Here is a 6833-nt window from a genome sequence, read left to right as displayed (position 1 = left end):
AGAATCATCCGGGGTTATTATTAAGGGTTGTCAGACTGCCTCATCTTCAGTGCTGAATCATAACTGCTTAGGGTGTAAATATTCATTTTCTGTTTAATAAATTGCTCTATAATTATCCAGCTTTTTCCATTATTTACCCTGCCTCTACAAAGTTTAGAGTTGGCCCCCTGTTTGAACTCTAGCACAAGTATCACTTAGGTATAACGTTAGAATGTTTCCTGCTCATTTAACTGAATCTCGCCACAGACATGAAGTAATGTGCCTTCTAATTGTGAGCATTGCCAAGTCCAGAGCACATGGAAAAAGTCCCAGCTCTTAAAGTAAAGTAAGGAACTGGGTACATAGACTGTAGGATATTTGTATATCATGTAGGAAATTAATGTAATTTACACAAGTGCATACTGATCTCTTTACATTTCATTGTGAGATTCTATGAAATGAGATTATGCACCTATGAGTTAGAGATTCAGATACTTTCTAAAAAGACCTAGATGATGACAGAGAGAAGTTATTGTTATTCACATGAAGACTTTAGCTGGACAAACCATGCATTTTTGCATTCTTTGTACAATTTCCAGTTCAACTCTAAAGGTTACAAGAAGGAGGCATTTTGTTGTTTGTGTGTACGGCCACCAGTACAGTTCACTTTGTTTTGATGACAGAGCACTGGGTTCCAACTACTGGACTGCTAAATTTGCCTCTGCCATTTTCATTTCCTCTGCAATCTTGAAATTATGGCTAACAATCAGAGCAGACAGAGTTGCAGTGGCCTTGAAAGAACCCAGATGTGCTTTTTGGTTAAAAAAAAATGGAGATTAAGTTTCTCTCTTATTGAAGAGTACACTGTAGTGATTTTTTTTTTTGTTTTACATACTTTACTTTGTAGGATAATAAAAGTGTAGTAAAAGTAACACCAAAACAAAATTCTCTCTTTTTCACCATGATGAATATATTTATTGGAAGCTCTCCAATATACCTGTATGTGCACACACACACACACACACACACACACATGCACCTGCAGGTGCACATATATACCTGAACGTGCACGCACACACATGCACCTGGAGGTGCACATATATAACTGCATGTGCACACACACACACATGTACCTGCAGGTGCACATATATACCTGTACGTGCACACACACACACACACATAACTATGAAGGGTCAACTAAACTATGCTATTGATCTGAACTTACTTGTACTGTGGCCTGAATGAAAAAGTATTGAAGGTTAAAATATTTTTTCAGTGACAAACTTAACAAAATTCGTAATCTTCAATATATTTTATATTTTTTATTTTCAGATTCATTTTTTATTCATTTTTGTTAACCAATAAGCCTTTCCAAACATACCATGGGGAAGTAATATCCCAGGCTAGCATCAAACTCATGGGACTTCTGCTTTTGCCTTTGAGTACTGTAATTATAAGCACAAGTGTTCATCCTCAAACTGGAGTTATCAACTTTCTAACTATCAGGAATTTACACATTACAGGTTATATGCAAACAATTTTATAAATTCATATGTTGGGTCTTATGAAAATTTAGTTTTTATAAACCTAAAATAGTTTTAAAACTCAGCAGTTATGTAAATATTTACAGCCCTACAAACACATGCAAATACGTAGTTTATAAAATAAATATATAATTTCCTACTTTTTAACAGGAAATTAAAGTTTATTAAACATACACATGTCACACCAGACACTGGAAAAATAAAAATGTTATTTCCATAAAACAGATTAAAAGTATATACTATCTGTATTTTAATATAGCAACACCCCCAGGATTCAAACCGGGATTCCCGCACTTTCATCATGTAGTTAATTTACCAAGAGCTCTACCGAAGGGCAATGCTTGCAGTGCGCCTTATGCCTCATGTATGTGGTTTTGCTTCTGTGGAGGAAGACACAATCTCTTCAGCACACAACCCAGTTTCTGAGTCTTCCACTTCAGAACACTCAACAGTTTCTTCTGCTGAATCAAATTCCTGACTATGCAGTGATTCAATGCTATCCCGAGGGTCATTACTAAACTCTTGATCACCTCTGCTTTGTATTGTGTGTGTTTTGATACTTCTGCCAAGTCTCCATGCTCCCATTTCAGACAGGCGATTTCACCGTCCCTTTGTTCAATTTCTTTATGAAGTTTCTCATTCTTTTTAAGTGCTTCATAGAGAGCTTTCCTCCGTTTTTCTCCCACTTATTTCTAGCACTGAGAAGATGGGTTTTCTTTAATCATAAGATCAGATGATTCCTGGATGACGTTTCCTACATCTTTATTTTCATTACGTTCCAGACCACAGCTCAGTCTTAGGTGTTAGCTGGTCATCCTAAAGCTTCCTTTTGAACAAGCTTTTAGGCAGATCATTTTCTCTGCTAGCAAGAGACCCAGCTGCAGAAGGCTGAATCTTTCCAGCATTCTCCTTGGAACAGGACCATTCTTTACTTTCTCTTTGGCTCCTTCCTGTTTCTTCTTCTTCTTCCTTTTTTTTTTATTGATATATTTTTTTATTTACATTTCAAATGATTTCCTCTTTTCTGGGTCCCCACTCCCCAAAAGTCCCATAAGCCCTCTTCCCTCCCCCTGTTCCTCCATCTACCCCTTCCCACTTCCCTGTTCTGGAATTCCCCTATACTCTTGCACTGAGTCTTTCCAGATCCAGGGGCCACTCCTCCATTCTTTTTGGACATCATTTAATTTGTGGATTATGTCTTGGGTATTCAAAGTTTCTAGGCTAATATCCACTTATCAGTGAGTGCATACCATGATTGATCTTTTGAGACTGGGTTACCTCACTTAGTATGATGTTCTCCAGCTCCATCCATTTGTCTAAGAATTTCATGAATTCATTGTTTCTCATGGCTGAATAGTACTCCATTGTGTAAATATACCACATTTTTTTTTGTATCCATTTTTCCGTTGAAGGACACCTGGGTTCTTTCCAGCTTCTGGCTACTACAAATAGGGCTGCTATGAACATAGTGGAGCATGTGTCCTTATTGCATGCTGAAGAATCCTCTGGATATATGCCCAGGAGTGGTATAACAGGGTCCTCAGGAAGTGTCATGCCCAGTTTTCTGAGGAACCACCAGACTGATTTCCAAAGTGGTTGCACCATCTTGCAATCCCACCAACAGTAGGGTTTCATTTTCCAGACACTACAGTGCTGGTGCTGGGTTCCCAGCGAGAATGGTGCAAGCCCTGGTACCACCACCACCAGGGCTAAAACGACCTGGGCATGTAGACCGACCTGCCCACCGGTTGCTCTAATTTGTTGGATTTTAACCCCTAAATAATTTTCTTGCCTTTACAATAAATATTAAATATTTATTGTTTTATTATACAGGGTTCATAGTGGAAAATCATTTGTGATGCTGAGTACAATCTGCTGGTTTTAGATTATGTGACTATATCTACCTTAATATTTTAGTTTTTTTTTAAAAGTTAGATGACCACATAAGTAAACAATTGTATTTCCTTTAAGTGAAAAGAGAGAAAAAAGTAAGTTTTTAAAAATTTTTAAAATTTTTTTATTTTATAGAATCCTACACCATTTAGATCCCTTTGGCTTCTAACTTAATCTCAAAACCAGAAAATGAGCTGCTTTCCTATAAATGCTTTCAGCGGGAGGACTCTGAATGCCTTGATGCATTCTATGTGTGCAGAGGCTGAGGACTCACCCAGCAGGTGCTCCTGTTTGTCTTCAATAGGAAGCAGGAAGAAGGCCAGGGCTTTGAGAAAGTAGGTAATATGCACCAAGTAATCTTGTGTAAAAATTTAACATCAAAATCAACTCCTCTCCTTTTTAAATCCTTTTTGAAGGGAGACAGGGAATACAGTTTATTTTAATCTTTCAGGAGTCAGCCTTAAAACTCCCCTTAAATCATGTGTGTGTGTGTGTGTGTGTGTATGTGTGTGTGTGTGTGTGTGTGTGTGTGTGTGTGAGAGAGAGAGAGAGAGAGAGAGAGAGAGAGAGAGAGAGAGAGAGAGAGAGAGAGAGCCTCTGGTCTCTTTTTAATGGAATCTACAAGTCGACATTGAGGAAGCAGAACTGTGTATGAGATATGTTCTGTAGAAGAATTTTCCCATGTTGCATCATTTCTGGCAGAGGTAACTTGTTTGAACTATAGGCTTAATACATTCTTTATATTGGGGGTTTTTTCTTTGTTTTTGTTTGTTTGTTTGTTTTTTGGTTTTTTTTAGAGCGGTGCCCTGGAAGCAAATGATAATAGAACAAGAGTAATCTCCCTGTCTCTGTCTCTCTGTCCACCTGTTTTCCTGTCCGTCTGTTCGTTTGTCTATGTGTCTGTCTTTCCCTCTCTGTGTCTCTCTTTGTGTTTGTGTGTGTATCTGTGTGTAGAAATTTTTGAAGTCATTCATCTCTTTTTTTCTCATAACTTTTACAGATTTGTTTTCTTTATCTAAAATCAGCACCATTAGGAAAAGACTCTTAAAAGTTCCTGGTAAAATTAAACAAAAGTACATTCTAGGTCTGGGAAAATAGCTCAACTAGTAAAAATATCTGGTTTGCAAAAATGAGCATCTCACTTTTATTCCCAGAACCTGTGTAGAGACGGCACGCATGGTGGTGCATTCTATGATTCCAGCATAGAAGTGAGAGGAACCGATCCCAGGTTTGCTGGCCATCCACCCTAACCCCATTAGCAAGTCCCAGGTCCCAGGGAGAGACATTGCCTCCAGAAAAAAAAAAGTAGTAAGGCAGATGTCTTATGGGGAATACCATGGGCTTTCACATATGGCCGAGCTCACACTTACAAATACAGGACCACACATACACAATATATTCATGAAAACAGTTGAATGACTTCATGGATAGAATATCTTAATACACGCACCATTTCTTAAATGAATATAACCTGTTTCCTGTGGGCAGAGAATGATGACGATCGCTCAAGTCAAATAGCTTTGACCATAGCAGGAAATCTGTACCCAAATAATTGTGCCTACAATTCATTCCTTGATGCAGCAGAATTGTCAACTCTTAGCTTAGCTACTATGGAGGACAAAGATCCTGTGTTGATGTGAGGGACACTGAAGTACAGCCTTATCACAATAGATTCTAATACAATATTAAAATTAATAAGAACTTTACATTTGAATACTTTGGATATATTAAGGATTTTAAAATCTTGCAGTTAAGCCGATACTAGCATGTAATTTCTATGCCAATCATCAATGCTTCTCTGTAATTTTTTTCCCTAACATAATATTTTTATTATTTGGGAATTTCACATCATGCACACTGATCACACTTGCATTGCAAAAATAGCTTCTTTGCCCTTTTCAGTTGGTGGGAGAATGGATCATGGAATTCCATATATGACCCATGGTGGCAACAAGAAGCACAGACATCAACATGCCTGCAACAGTATTCTGTTTTTTATTTTTTTTATTTTTTGTTATAAAGTATTATGAAATCGTTTAGTTGGATGTATACATTTGTATTTTCAATAGCTTTCTAATTTTTCAAATAAGGAAAAGATAGTATTTGAGGCTATAAGAGAGATGTAATCAAAGCTGAAGGGAACATCGACTTCATGACTTGTTTCAACCTTCACATCTTGATATATTTCTTGCCAATATATGTGGGTTTATCCCATTTGTTTTAAAGTCTCAGAGGATGAATCTATCATAACTCTTTAGCAATAGACATTGAACTACATTTTTTAAAAATTATTTTAATAAATACATTTCTGTTGAATAAATGCCCTCAAGTTCATCTTCTAATTAGTTTTCTTTCATTGCTTTTCTATTTTTTCCTATCTTCCTTCCTCTCCTCTCCTCTCCTCTCCTCTCCTCTCCTCTCCTCTCCTCTCCCTCTCCTCTCCTCTCCCTCTCCTCTCCTCTCCTCTCCTCTCCTCTCCTCTCCTCTCCTCTCCTCTCCTCTCCTCTCCTCTCCTTCCTTCCTTCCTTCCTTCCTTCCTTCCTTCCTTCCTTCCTTCCTTCCTTCCTTCCTTCCTTCCTTCCTTCCTTCCTTCTTTCCTTCCTTCCTTCCTCTCTTTTATTTTCTTTGGTTTCTTTTTTCTTCTTTTTGCTATTTTTGACAGATTTTATTTGTGTAGTTCTGGCTACTTTGGAACTTATTAGGTAGATCAGGCTGGCCTTGTACTTACTGAGATCTGCCTGCTTCTCCCTCTCAAGTGCTCCGATTAAATGCATGCACCACCATTAAAGGCATTCCTAGTGTAATTACTTTTCCTAATATTGCACTATAATTGTTTTTTTGGAGGGGAGTGGCCTAGGTTTTGAAGCTTTCACATATATAAAATTGTGATTTTAGTTAGTTCTTATTATATTCTCAATCTCTCTTCCTTTCCTTCTGAATCTCCATTTCTCTCTAACTAGTTGTCTATCAGTTACACAACTTAAAAATATGACATCCCTCCCACAGTGGTTACTATTGATATATCCTCAGGAGGGAATGCATAAATCTTGTTGGAATTTTCTCTGTCAGCGTTGAAGCAACCTGGTACAGGCATCTATTGCCATAAATACCTTGAAATGGGATTGACGTGGCCACACTGTATCTAGACAGTGGTGTTTTGTTGTACTCCACTTCATACTTTGGCTCTCATATCTTTCACAGACAAAGAGGAATCAAGTTGGAAATGAATAGAAGATTCAATCCCCATTGGTTAGCATTCATAGTGCTATAAGGTGCTATGCAAGTCCCACCCACTATAGGCCATACTTGCAACAGTTCTAACTGAAATAAGCTTACTGCTTCAATTGTTGATGACTGTATAGGATTAATGAACTTCTTTGTGATTATATTGGAGGTCTGATTCACACAAGGAAAAGT

The 6833-nt window shown here is 37.7% G+C and overlaps 1 pseudogene; it reads right to left on the bottom strand.

Moving 5' to 3' along the window:
- Positions 1-1883: 1883 nt before the first annotated feature.
- Positions 1884-4594, bottom strand: LOC127666312 (geminin-like; annotated as a pseudogene).
- Positions 4595-6833: the final 2239 nt, after the last annotated feature.

This window comes from Apodemus sylvaticus, chromosome 15 (assembly GCF_947179515.1).
Source record: "Apodemus sylvaticus chromosome 15, mApoSyl1.1, whole genome shotgun sequence".
Taxonomy (NCBI): domain Eukaryota; kingdom Metazoa; phylum Chordata; class Mammalia; order Rodentia; family Muridae; genus Apodemus; species Apodemus sylvaticus.
This window is presented reverse-complemented; position numbering and strand designations above follow the sequence as displayed.